Source organism: Rattus norvegicus, chromosome 15, assembly GCF_021556685.1.
Source record: "Rattus norvegicus strain SHRSP/BbbUtx chromosome 15, alternate assembly SHRSP_T2T, whole genome shotgun sequence".
NCBI classification, from domain to species: domain Eukaryota; kingdom Metazoa; phylum Chordata; class Mammalia; order Rodentia; family Muridae; genus Rattus; species Rattus norvegicus.
This window is the reverse complement of record NC_141548.1, coordinates 46,331,299-46,346,229: the sequence shown is the minus strand read 5'-3', so window position 1 is coordinate 46,346,229 and position 14,931 is coordinate 46,331,299.

Here is a 14,931-nt window from a genome sequence, read left to right as displayed (position 1 = left end):
TAGGCTGACATCTATGTTCTCTTAGAGTCTCCAATACATCTTCCCAGGTCCTACTGGCTTTTAGAGTCTCAGTGGTTCAGGTATAATTCTGATAAATCTGTCTTTTTATGTTACTTGTCCTTTTTACCATTTAGCTTTTAATAGTCTTTGTTTTCTACATTTAGTGCTTTAATTATTATGTAGTAGGAGGATTTTCATTTCTGGTCCACTCTTTTTGGTGCTCTGTAAACTTCTTGAATGTTTATAGGCATGTCTTTAGTTTGAGGATATTTTCTTCCATGATTTTGTTGAAAATATCTTCTTTGCCTTTAATCTGGGAATCTTGTCCTTCTCTTCCTATTATTTTTAGCTTTGGTCTTTTTGTAGTGCCCCAGATTCTTGAATGTTTTGTCTCAGAAACTTTTTAAATTTAGCATTTTCATTGATCAATGTTTTGATTTCTTTAATTATATCTGCTATGTCTGAGATTCACTCTTCTATCTCTTATATTCTGTTGGTGATGTTTGCTTCTGTAGCTCTCATTCTCTTTCCTAGGTTTTCCATATCCAGGATTCTCTCAGTTGGTATTTTCTTTATTTCTTCTGTTTCCATTTTCAAGTATTGAATGGTTTTATTCATTTCCTCTACTTGCTTGATCGTGTGTGTGTGTGTGTGTGTGTGTGTGTGTGTGTGTGTTTCTTTAAGAAATTTATTCACTTTCCCTGTATCTTTACAATATTGGATTTTAGGTTTTCTTCCTGTGTTTCAGCTTTGTTAGGATATCCAGGGCTTGGTGCATTAGAATAGCTGGGCTCCAGTGGTGCCATATTGCCCTGTTTCTTACTAAATGTGCTCTTCTTGATTGTGTAGCCTTTAGCTATCTGATTGTCCTTGGTGTTTTCCAGATATTCCTGATTCCAGCAGGACTCAGGATGTTGGATATCAGGGGACAGCTTCTGGTGACATTTTTGTTTCTTTCCTGTCTAGGATAACTATTATTACTTCTTCTTTCAATGTCAAATGGAGTGAGACACAAACTTCACTGCAATTTGAAGACTGATATTCACTTTCAAAGAGTGTTCTAGTCTGTTATCAGTGATTTTAATTCTCTGTGAAACATGAATTTCAAGTCCATTCTTCACCACTCTTCAGTCAACCATGCTACTTTCTGTGTTAACACAATTTTTCTGAGCTCTGAGACTCATATATTGATACTAACTTGCTAAATATTGAGTGATGTATATATCTTATATTTTAAGCAGAATATAAACTCCTAGATAACAAGGAAGTATCCAATCAGTTGGCATTCAACGCTGCCAGGGATCCACTGAATATTTCATAAATATTCTCTCATGCAGTTTAAGCAAGATGTCATCTATAATTTATAGCAATAAATGGGAAAGTAAGAAACAGTATAAAACTGGTTATGGAACAGTAAAATTGACTCTAGTAGAGAAGAATTAAAGAAAGTACTAGAATACAATAGGGGAAAGTCTCCTAAGATGGATTTAACCATGATGCTACAGAGAATGGTTCCCTCAAGGTCTTATAGCAATGCTTTATTTGTTTTAAAATGCTCCCAAAACAGCTGGAGGAAATATAAAATTAGAATAAACTGAAAGCAGTTGGAAGAACCAATTCCAATGTAGACCCTACATCTGTTGGAGCAGCTGGAATTTGAAAGTATTTGTGCAACAGCTCAAATCCTGATCAACATCTCGTAAGATTGGAGAGGACTCCTGCCCTAGTTGTGCTCAATTTGTCTGTATATAACTGTGATTTTGAAAATCAGGGATCCTATGATTTCCCATGAAATAATTTCAGCCAACTAGACTGACATGACCAATCATATCAATCAACTACTCCTGATGGCAACTTGAACTTCTGGGTTTGTCTTCTGTTGCAGGTGATGTAACCTTAATAAAGTAGCTAAACAGCCAGCATGCAAATAGCATGAAATGAATAGCACTTCTAGAGAATTCCAAGATAGAAATCATGAGTCATGACAATTAACGAATGCTCTTGAACACTACAGTTTTACTTCACATTTCATATATCGTTTGATCTCTGCTAGCCTTTGTGAGCTTATTGTACTATCCACTTTCCTGATAAATTAAAATTCAAGAAAGTTAATGATTTTCCCAAAATCACAGCCTGAATATATTAGAAAGTTTGGTTTCCAAACTTGGCCTTTTTAAGTATAGATATGATTGCACCTATACTGTTGGTAATTTATCAATTCTGATATATCTATTGAAATCACCTGGAATCAAGTTAAGTGCAGATACCAAAGCTAACAGCAAGAGTGACTCAACTGATTTGCAGCAGGTGGGTGATGCTTTGAGAACCAGCTTACTGTGATGGCTAATCCTTAATTGTATTCATTAAGAGATACCTAGAAGAGTATTAAACATATCTCTGGGGGCCTATCAGATTGTTTCCAGGGAGTATTAGCTTGCAAAGGCTGTGACCATTAATGGATACAAAAGTTGAATAGATTATTGAGAAGTGGTTGGATTTTCTAGTTGGCTGAAAGAAGCAAGTCATCTAAGGGTTTGTTCTTGGAGGCCTGTTATTATTTTTGCCCCTTTCTGTATTCTGTTCACTCTGTTTCCTGTCATCCATGTTAGTTGCTCTAATCTGCTTCCTGACCACCATGAAGTGGAAAAAATCTTGTACTGTATGCTACCTGCCATCAAGTTCTGGCCGAGCTCATAAGAATAAACAACCATGCACTAAAGCCTCTGGAGCTGTGGGCCAAAATACATAATTTATAGTTCTCAAAATAGAAAGACTTGAGAAATAGCAGGCCTACTAGAAGGAAATATATTTCTACCAATATAATAGTTTAAACATACTACAATAAGATGTTAAGTTTAAGTGAAGAACAATACAGGAAGAGAATGGGTTACCTAGGCAATATGTGTTTTTAAAGAAATTGAAAACATAAAAACAATGAGCAGCTGAAGCTATGCAATATTGGAAGACTCCAGGTGAAGCATGTTTAACAGAGCTAATGAGGTATCTGTGTCTTTGTGCTTCTCTAGGATAAACTGACCAATTGACTTGAAGAAAGCAGAGACTCATTCTGGTTTTTGCTTTAGTTGTGTTGAGTGTTTTGTTTGGTTTGGTCATTTTAAGAAATAGATATATCCTTATAAAATTGTTGTCTCAAAAATCTTATCATCGTAACAACATAACAACACACAAAATAGAGCCATTTCCCACTCATTTACCACCCTGGTGTTATTCAGGAAGCTACTGATTCACAAATTTGAAGAACAGCTCACCCTTAGTTCTGTTCTTTTCATGATATTAACTTCAACATTGAACTATATTACCTCTCACTTACAAAGAAAACTTTTTTCACTAATAGAAAGGCTATATGTTACAGCAGTGGTTTTCAACTTGTGGGTCGTGATCCCTTTGAGGAGGAGAGGTCACATACCACATATATGCACAACATATCAGATATTTACATTACAGTTCATAACACTAACAAAGTTAGTTATAAAGTAGCAACAAAATAATTTTATGGTTGGGGGTCACTAACTACAACATGAGGAACTATTTTAAAGGTTTACAGCATAGAAAGTTGAGAACCCCTATATTATAGCTAAGGCTTTTAAAATATAAAATGTGCTGAAGAAATGTATTTTGTAATGAAGACTGCTACAGATATTTGGGTGAGATCTTCACAGTGCTGATTTGCTTATAAGGAATTATGATGGACCAATGGTCTGTTGGAACTAGGTCCTGCCTAACGTTGTATTGAGGCCATAATTGATCTGACATATGACAAAGAGGGGGCATGTTCAAAAAAGTATCTGTGGGCTCTGTTGTCCTTAGACAATAACTAGTATCATAATGTCTAAAGAAACTTACAAAACAAACTTGGAAGTCCAGAAGTCAACAAAGTCCTATAATTCACAGACTCTCAGAGAAGTGCATTTCACATGAAAGCTGTTTAACTAGTACAACTTGTCATACTAATTATGGTTTTAAAATAATAAGTTTAAAACTGTTAAAGAAGAAAGGATACTATGTTTACAAGAAAAAATGGGATGAAAGGTACTTTGTCTATTCTTTTCATGTATCCCTGTTCTTGTTAACTATTAGATAAATATAATTGGACAGAAGTTCCTGGACATGCAAAAAATGAAATCCTGAAACAATATAAGGTAGATAGAGTAGAGATGAATTCATGGCTTGAGTAAGCTGAAAGGTGAGGAGACTGTAATTCATGAATGCTGTAGGCAAGACAATATGATGCTGCTAAGTGTGGAGCTGGATGTTAAAACATTCCCATGTACTGTTTTTCCATATTCATTGTGGTTTTTATTAAATTGGTGGGGAGAATGAGAAAGATGAGTTTTAAATATTTCAAGTGATTAGTCTCGAGTTCTCAGGTGTGAATGAGTATGAGATGAAAATATGAAGATGTTGATAGAAAAATGATGAAAGGTCTAGGAACTAGATATAGAAATATAGTAAAAATAAGATTCAATATACACTTAGTAAGGTACATCAATTAGATATTTAATAATACTGAAGTTAAATATTTAGAGGTAAAATTTTAAGTTGAGCTAAGTAGAAATGCAAGTCAAGGGTACACTAGAAGGATGGTGAATAGAGAATTAATGAGATATATTAGTATAAAATGTAAAAGATGTTCTAGTTTCATTTCTGTTGCTGCGATAAGAATATCTGGACAATGACCAACTTACAGGAGAAGGGTTTATTTTAGCTCCCAGTTCCAAGCATCAGTTGATCACTGGGGAAGCTACAGAAGCAGGAGCTTGAGACAACCAGTCATATCACACTGGGGATCAAGGTGAGAGAGGAGTAATGCACGTATTCACTTGCTTGCTTACGAGCATGCCAATACTCAGTTGCTTTCTTTAATGATGTAGGACGCCAAGCTTAGGGAATGGTTTCCCCCCACCCCACATTGGGATGGCTCTTCCCATATCAACCAAGACAATCAAGACAATTCCCCACAGAAAAGCCTAGAGCCCAACATGATCTAGACAGTTCCTGTATTGAGCCTCTCTCCCCAGGTGATTCTGGCTTGTGTTGAGTTGAAAATTAAAAACCATCACAAAGAGCATTTGTGCAGTGGACTGACAGGCAGTGCTGTAGAACTCTAGCATCTGGGCTAATTTTCAGCAATTAAAAAAATAGCCAGGAAGCAAGTGGCGAATAAGGAGGTTGAAATAAGAAAGTCAGATTGAACAAGAAGTATTGCAAGATTAGAAGAGACAAAAGGAGACTGCAATAAAGTCTAATAGCAGTGGAAGGGGGAAGTTTGATTACTGGAGACAAATGGCATGTCTGGAGGATGGTGAAAAAGCTGTTGACACAGCAGCAGGAAAGCCCCATTGAGAGAAAATTATCCTGGTCAAGAGAGTGAAATCTCAGACTAGGGCAGAGACCTAACATTCCAGCTGGGCTAGTCAATCACCTGGCCAAGTGATCACCCTATAAAGGAACACCCCCATAAAGATAAGTTTGCACTAAACAGTGCTAAAGAGAGAAGTGGGATAACTCTCCCTTTAATAAGACACTGCACTTTTCTTTCCAATGATTCCTACCCCCTATCACTGTTTAGAGTCACAGTCAAACTGCTTCATAAATCTGTGATTCATAAATCATAAATTTCTCAGAAAAGCTTACCTTCTTTCCTTCTTCCATTTCTTTTCTAAGCATGCTGTCTTTAACATTTTGGTTTCCTTTACTCATTATCTAAAGCCCTTCTCCTTGCCATATGATTTTCTGTGGACAAATGACTTCCTGTCACCACATGACTGCCTGTCACCATGAAACTGATCTCCACGACAACTACTCAAACAACATGGTTATTAAGTTTTTCCTTCTCCCTATTCTCTTTTTCCAGATAGCTGCAGAGATTCATAGCTTGCAACCTTTTCCTTCTTTTAAATGCTAATAAGATTGGCTTTTAATTTTCATTTTAGTCAGCTCTTAATTTTTACTTTTTATTTGTGAGAAAGGACCTGAATTTCTTTGATATCATCTGGTGACCATAGAGGGACCATGCCAAATTTCAGGTAACACTGTGACTTGAGGTAAGGAAGAAAATGAATAGAATTGCATATCAGCAACTTTTATTTTTAAAAGTTCTTGGTATATATCAAAAAGAAAAGAAATGCTGGGTGAACTGCAGTTTGTGCAGTGACTGATGACTGGTGAACCACTAAGCAGTTGCTATCAGAGAGTCTATTTAGATGGAGTGCTGTTCTGAAGGAAAGTCAACCCTGGGATAAAGCTATTGTTAATGAACTTGACATCCAGTTCCATCTTTATTCTGTATTCAGGTTTGTGTCACAAGTATAGAAAGGAAAAAATTACAAATCCCTCTAGAATCTCTTAGATGCCCTTAGAGCCTGGGCTCTGAATCAGATCCACATTTTAATGGAGAGGTGTATACAAGGAAGTTTAAGAGCCAGGAGAAAGCCAATGTAAAGTTTGCAAGCTCAACCATGTACCTTCTGGTCAAGAGAACAAAAATCTCAGGCTAGGGTATTAACTACAACCACTATCAAGGCACTCAACTCTACCATCCCTGAAGACTCTGTGCTGCTAGACTCTTAGAGACTAGACTTTTCCTTCATGCCTTCACGGTAACAACATGATCATATTTCCCAAATTTATACCATTTCACAAATGTTATATACATGGAATTGTATGGTAGGTTTCCTTTGAAATAGTATGTTTTAAAATAAAAGTTGTCTTCTCCTGACATTTTTTGTAATTGTAGAAAGTAAAATAGTGTGTACAGATGATATCTAGGACATCAACTTCAGTGACCAGCTGTAAAAACAGCTTAAAACCAAAATATTTGATATCTTTCGTTCTAGATTTATTTAAAGTCCAGCAGTAACTTTGCAATAATTCAACAGATTAAAACAGGCCCAAATATTCCAGATAATTCTCTAGTCAAATACAATCCTGGTGGAGTGCTACTTCATTTCCTCTGGTAAATGAGTCTTTAAGCCATTTAAGAGGTATGAAAGCATGCTGTCTAGTGCTTTCAATGTTCACGCTTCCAGGCAAATGAAGTTCTCCTGGTTATTAATACAAACACTTTTGGATCTTGACAGGTTCTTTTGGAAGACAGTCCATTCCACCTACTCTGCTCTTAAAATTGGGGGTACACCTAAAAGAATCCCACAAACTTTCCATTCACGTAGGCAAAGTGAATGTTAAAATGGATTGTGGTGCAGATGCCTAGAGCTGAATTGGTTCTGAAGAACTCAGAAAAGGATTACATTGAACTAAATTGTGAGTGAGGGCATTCAAAGGTCAGAGGATCATCTTTGAGGCCACTTCTCTTGTACTAGAGACTGTATATTGTGATTGATCACAAAGCCCCCAAACTTCTTGAACTCCAGAGCCGGCTAGGCATCTTATGTGCCTCTTCAGTTTGCATTTCTTTCTTTTTTTCATCCTTTTTCATTTTGTAGTTTTAGGAGACAGAGTTTCTCTATCTAGCCTTGACTGTCCTGGAGTTCACTCTGTAGTCCAGGTTAACCTTAGGTTCACAGAGATCCACATACCTCTGCCACCGAAGTACTGGGATTAAAGCCATGTGTCATCACTGCCATTTCTATTTAAATCTTTTCTCTCTGAACATTATTTTTTTCTTGACTTCCTCAAAATAAATGGCTCCATGTTATAATGAAGGATTAGGGGCATTTTTAACTAGGTGAGGCAATTCAGGATGTGGACTTTGTATAACACTATATTGTTAACTCCAGCTATCTGTATGGATGTAATGAAGTTTCAGAACTATTAAAATCTGGACTTCACACCCACTATGAATTCAAGAATTCCTTAAAACACTTATGTAATGGAATCTGAATCTGATACTCTAAAGACAAAATAGCACACACTTGATAGCTTGTATATAACAAATATATCACGAGTATATCACAAACCAGGAGGATGGAAGTTTCATGTATCAACAAGGATCTGAGAAAAAGATTCAAGTCTCTCGTTGGCTTAAAGATAGCTGAGTTCATGGTGTTCTTTCCATTCTTTCTGTGTGCATGACTATGTCCTAATTATCCACTTTTATAAGAATACCAATCATTTTGAACTGGGTTCCTTCTCCTCCAAAATAAAATCATCTTAAACCACACACTTGGAATGGCCCTGTTTCCAAGTGAATCTATATGCTGGGAGTTAGAGTTTGGATAACTGAATTCAAGGGATAGAATTCAACCCATAGTGAAATAGCTATTACTGTGCTAAAAAATAAGAAATCCTTTTACTTGCTCAAGACTTCTCCTCCATAAATTTCCATATGAAGAGTGGAAGTCAGATAGACAAAAACTGCTGAACTGTTGTCGGCCAGTCACTTCCCTTTATAGGTGGAGAGACTTTGCCTTGGACAGGATTAAAAAAACAAAACAAACAAACAAACAAACAAACAAAAAACAGCAACCTATGAGGTGCTTTCTAATCATAAAAGAGTGCGGCAATCAGAGCCCACTATCAGTGGAAGAATGCAACTGATTCTTGTGACTCATCTACAAAGAAGACTTTTTTCAGTTCCCTGAGTGAAGCCAGCCTTTAGGCACGTGGTCACAAAATGCATGGCAGAGAGAATTTATATGGAAAGTGAATAAGAACTCAACTCCCTCATTTCACAGAGTCTCTGATAAATTGAAAGGGAGCCAAGCAAGCTTTACCAGCACTGAAGAGCTCAAGAGACCCCAAGGAGAACTCTCAGAGTGGTGTGAGTCATCTGAACTGGAGATTAGTTTAATGAAGGAAGCTACTGTGACGGGATTTGGCTAGATAGACTGCAAATGTACTTCAGACTCCGTAACAGAGGGAACTGTGATGCCAGAGCTCACCAAGGATGACACATTATGTTGGATTAGCAAGACACTATATTGTGTGCAATTGCAAGAGTGTGTGAGATCCCCTGTAACAACAACCACAACCCATGGCATCTGAGATTCAGGACCCATCATTCACTTGCATCCAGTGTCCTAAATATCAGAGATGCTTTGAGTCTAGCCAAACCTTTGTTCTTAGATACAATAGAGGGATGGATACTCAGGGCTATAGTGTAAGGTTACCCCTAACTCAAAGTCTGAATTTATACTAATTTTGGTAGATGATATGAATATTATGCATATTTTCAAGAACAATTTGACTGACCTGATACAGTAAATATGAAAATGTACTATTGTTTCAAATACATCCTTTACTGTGGGACTATACCTTCCTCCAGTTTGACATGATTATGGTCTTATGGGAGACATATTTACCAATTACATAGTAAAATTAACAAAAGCCATGTTCTAGTAGGAGTTATAAATGGTAACTGCTATTTCTGCCTCTCCATCTCCTTCCCTTCTACACCAGGACAAGTTGTTTACCAGATAGGATTTTTCCTTTATCCTGGCCCTTGAAGTGAGAATGAGAGTTCCGAGTCTTCCTAGCCCAGAATGTGAATGAAAAGTAAAATGTTTAAAGCCCATAAGATGGAGTGATTAATACATCTTGACCAAAATACTGATCTAATGTTATTACATTTTAGAAGATGGAATTTTAGTAATAATATTCTGATAGTTGGAACTTTTTATATGAAGAAAGAAATCCAAAGTGAAGTGGCTAGGATAGTTTTGAAATGATTTTAGGCTTACATAATGGAAAAGTCATAATTGTTTGTAATCTGAAGGCCCATTGGTACCTTCAGAGCCTTTGGTTTTCCCATATTTTTGAGTTCAACATTTCCTTATTGGCCCATTTCTCACATAAGCTAAATGGATTACATAAGGGAAATGTTTTTAGTTCTGATTGGTCAGATAGTCAAGATTCCTACTGATTATTCCATTTTATCTTCTGTATTTTGAATATTTTCTTTTTACTCTGAGGTCATAGTAAAGGGATTGGTTCCAAACCAGGGATATAATTTGGCCTAGGCATAGAGAATGAAGGTTACACATGAAGTAAGGAACTATGATTTAAGAAACCAACAGCAACATGGCACTAGTGTGCATTTCTTGTTTGATAAAATGGAATACTTTGACCTTAGGATAGCAATTTGATGTCAGTCCTCCTTAACAATTGCTGTAAACCAGGTAAGGTGACAATTCTTTTGTTTCATCATGCTTTATGAATAGGACAGGTTCCTACAATTAATAGATAGATGGTGAATTATCAGTTCTTACATGCATGTAGCCTACAGCCTGGACAGATGCATTTCTAGTGCCTGGGGAGGCCAAAGGAGAGTATTGACTTACCTGGAACTGGAGTCACAGACAGATGTGAGCTTCCATATTGTTGCCTGGAATGAAACCCAAGCCCTCTGAAAGAACACCCAGTACTCTTTTATTTTTAAGATTTATTTACTTACTTTTTTATGTGCATACTCTGCAGCTGTCTTCAGACACACCAGAAGATGGCATTGGATCCCATTACAAACGGTTGTGAGCCACAATGTGGTTGCTGGCAATTGAACTCAGTACCTCTGGAAAAGCAATCAGTGCTCCTAACCCCTAAGCCATCTATCTCTCTGAAACATCTCTCCAGCTCAGCTAAGTTCTTGATCACTGTCTCCCACAGTTCATCCATCACAGCAGACTCTTCCCAACTACCAAGCTCAAAAACCCTTCCATTTTACCTGGTAACTATTTATGCTCTGCTTGGGTGCTACACTTCCTCTGAAGGCTTCTTGGTCTTTAGTCTGTTTGTGACATCCATCACAATTTGGCTGACATAAGATTGGCTACTGCACTTACTTTGTTGACTCTGGGACTTAGTACAGAGCTGAGAATATGGTATATAGTCTTGAACATATGTCTCAAGCCAGAAAGCCTGGGTCCAAACCATATTCTGTTTGTTTGCTGTGGCTGTGTGAGCATGGGTGTAACTCTGAACCTGTGTGCACTTCAGCTTTCTCCTAGGTAAGGAGAATTATGAAGGTAAGTCTGTGTCCTGTGATGACTATAGAGATTAAATGAGTTGATTCCCACAAAGTATACCTGACCAGTGCTTGCATTATGTGGAGTGTTGCCTGGAACAGATGTGTTGACACTTAACTCTTGATATCATTATGAATAATAAGCAGTCCTGTAGTGAAATATGTATTAGAAACAACTATCTCAGAGAGAAAGCTAAACCTTCAGAGGGGCAGACACACCTTGGAAGGCAGAAGAAACTACACTCTGCCCACATTTCTGACTCCAGAGGAAAACACCTAATGCCTTCTGGGACCCCGGTGCACGGGGGCCCCAGGAAAAGGCAGGGAAGGTCCTGCTGGTGGCCGCCCTCATGGAGAGCTAAAAAGCAGCCCGCCAGGAGCAACCTCAGCCATGGGACCAGAGGTAAGACAAACTTTTCTGCTCCAAGTGACCTGCGTGGTGGACTCAGGACACACACCAACAGAAACAGCTGAAGACCAGTAGACAGGAAAGACTACATGCCTGAAAGCAGAACACTCTGTTCCAATAACTGGCTGAAAGAAAACAGGAAAACAGGTCTACAGCACTCCTGACACACAGGCCTATAGGATAGTCTAGCCAATGTCAGAAATAGCAGAACAAGGTAACACCAGAGATGACCTGATGGGGAGAGGCAAGCACAGGAATCCGAGCAACAGAAATCAAGACTACATGGCATCATCTGAGCCCAATTCTCCCACCACAGCAAACACTAAATATCCAAACACACCAGAAAAGCAAGATTTAGATTTAAAATCACATTTGATCATGATGATGGAGGACTTCAAGAAAAACATAAAGAACTCCCTTAGAGAAATGGAGGAAAACATAAATAAACAAGTAGAAGCCTATAGAGAAGGATCACAAAAATCCCTGAAAGAATTCCAGGAAAACACAATCAAACAGGTGAAGGAATTAAAAATGGAAATAGAAGCAATAAAGAAAGCACAAAGGAAGACAACCCTGGATATAGAAAACCAAAGGAAGAGACATGGAACCGTAGATAGAAGCATCACCAACAGAATACAAGAGATAGAAGAGAGAATCTCAGGAGCAGAAGATTCCATAGAAATCATCAACACAACTGTCAAACATAATGGAAAATGGAAAAAGCTTCTGCTGCAAAACATACAGGAAATCCAGGACTCAATGAGAAGATCAAAACTAAGGATAATAGGTATAGAAGAGAGTGAGGACACTCAGCTCAAAGGACCAGTAAATATCTTCTACAAAATCATGCAAGAAAACTTCCCTAACCTAAAGAAAGAGATGCCCATAAACATACAAACAGCCTACAGAACTCCAAATAGATTGGACCAGAAAAGAAACTCCTCCAGTCACATAATAGTCAAAACACCAAATACACAAAACAAAGAAAGAATATTAAAAGCAGTAAGGGAAAAAGGTCAAGTAACATATAAAGGCAGACCTATCAGAATTACACCGGACTTCTCACCAGAGACTGTAAAAGCCAGAAGATCCTGGACAGATGCCATACAGACCCTACGAGAACACAAATGCCAGCCCAGGTTACTGTATCCAGCAAAACTCTCAATTAACATAGATGGAGAAACCAAGATATTCCACGACAAAACCAAATTTACACAATATCTTTCTACAAATCCAGCCCTACAAAGGATAATAAATGGTAAACCCCAATATAAGGAGTCAAGCTACACCCTAGAAAAAGCAAGAAACTAATCGTCTAGACAACAAAACAAAGAGAAGAAAAGCACACAAACATAATCTCACATCCAAATACGAATACAACAGGAAGCAACAATCACTATTCCTTAATATCTCTCAACATCAGCGGACTCAATTCCCCAATAAAAGGACATAGATTGACAAACAGGATACCCAATGAGGACCCTGCATTCTGCTGCCTACCAGGAAACACACCTCAGAGACAAAGACAGACGCTACCTCAGAGTGAGAGGCGGGAAAACAACTTTCCAAGCAAATGGTCTGAAGAAGCAAGTTGGAGTAGCCATTCTAATATTGAATAAAATCGATTTTCAACCAAAAGTCATCAAAAAAGATAAGGAAGGACACTTCATATTCATCAAAGGAAAAATCCAACAAGATGAACTCTCAATCTTAAATATCTATGCTCCAATACAAGGGCAACTACATACATAAAAGAAACCTTTCTAAAGCTCAAAGCACACATTGCACCTCATACAATAATAGCAGGAGATTTCAACACCCCACTCTCATCAATGGACAGATCACAGAAACATAAATTAAACAGAGACATAGACGGACTAAGAGAAGTCATGAACCAAATGGATTTAACAGATATTTATAGAACTTTCTATCCTACAACAAAAGGATATACTTTCTTTTCACCAACTCATGGTACTTTCTCCAAAATTGACCATATAATTGGTCATAAAACAGGCCTCAACAGATACCGAAAGATAGAAATAATCCCATGCATCCTATCAGACCACCACAGGCTAAAGTTGGTCTTCAATAACAATAATGGAAGAATGCCCACATATACATGGAAGTTGAATAATGCTCTTCTCCATGATAACCGGGTCAAGGAAGAAATAAAGAAAGAAATTAAAGGCTTCTTAGAATTTAATGAAAATGAAGGTAAAACATACCCAAAGTTATGGGACACAATGAAAGCTGTGCTAAGAGGAAAACTCATAGCTCTGAGAGCCTGCAGAAAGAAACAGGAGAGAGCACTTGTCAGCAGCTTGACAGCACATCTAAAATCTCTAGAACAAAAAGAAGCAAATACACCCAGGAGGAGTAGAAGCCAAGAAATAATCAAACTCAAAGCTGAAATCAACCAAATAGAAACAAAAAGAACCATAGAAAGAATCAACAGAACCAAAATTTGGTTCTTTAAGAAAGTCAACCAGATAGATAAAACCTTAGCCAGACTATCCAGAGGACACAGAGAGTGTGTCCAAATTAACAAAATCAGAAATGAAAAGGAAGACATAACTACAGAATCTGAGGAAATTCAAAAAACCATCAGATCCTACTACAAAAGCCTATATTCAACGAAACTGGAAAATGTGGAAGAAATGGACAATTTCCTAGACAGATACCAGGCACCAAATTTAAATGAGGAACAGATAAACCATTTAAACAACCCCATAACTCCTAAAGAAATAGAAGCAGTCATTAAAGGTCTCCCAACCAAAAAGAGGCCAGGTCCAGATGGGTTCAGTGCAGAATTCTATCAGACCTTCATAGAAGACCTCATACCAATACTATCTAAACTATTCCACAAAATTGAAACAGATGGAGTGCTACAGAATTCCTTCTATGAAACTACAATTACACTTATACCTAAACCACACAAAGACCCAACAAAGAAAGATGAATTGGGCATTAATCATTGCCATTCTGAGACTATATGGAGAATAATACTATAGCAATTGTTCACACAAAGATGAAAAGAAACGAAAATGGGTAAATGTTAATGGTCTATCAAAAATGATAAAAGAAAAAAATTAATTAAAACTGTGTATGCTTGAATGCCTTGGAAATTTGTACAAATAAAGGTGGCTTGAGCTTTTCAGAGCTATGTTTTTGAAAGACAAAAAATTAAAAAAAAAGAAAGAAACACCTATCTCCTCTGCCTATTCATAGGGATGACTCTGAAAGAAAGTCTTGAAGATGGCTGTTGAAAGAAATAGCTCAGATGTGAGTCCCTTAATGGATACAGAAAATGTGCTACATCTACACAATGGAATATTACTCAGCTATCAAAAACAATGACTTTATGAAATTCGTAGGCAAATGGTTGGAACTGGAAAACATCATCCTGAGTGAGCTAACCCAATCACAGAAAGACATACATGGTATGCACTCATTGATAAGTGGCTATTAGCCCAAATGCTTGAATTACCCTAGATGCCTAGAATAAATGAAACTCAAGACGGATGATCAAAATGTGAATGCTTCACTCCTTCTTTAAAAGGGGAACAAGAATACCCTTGGCAGG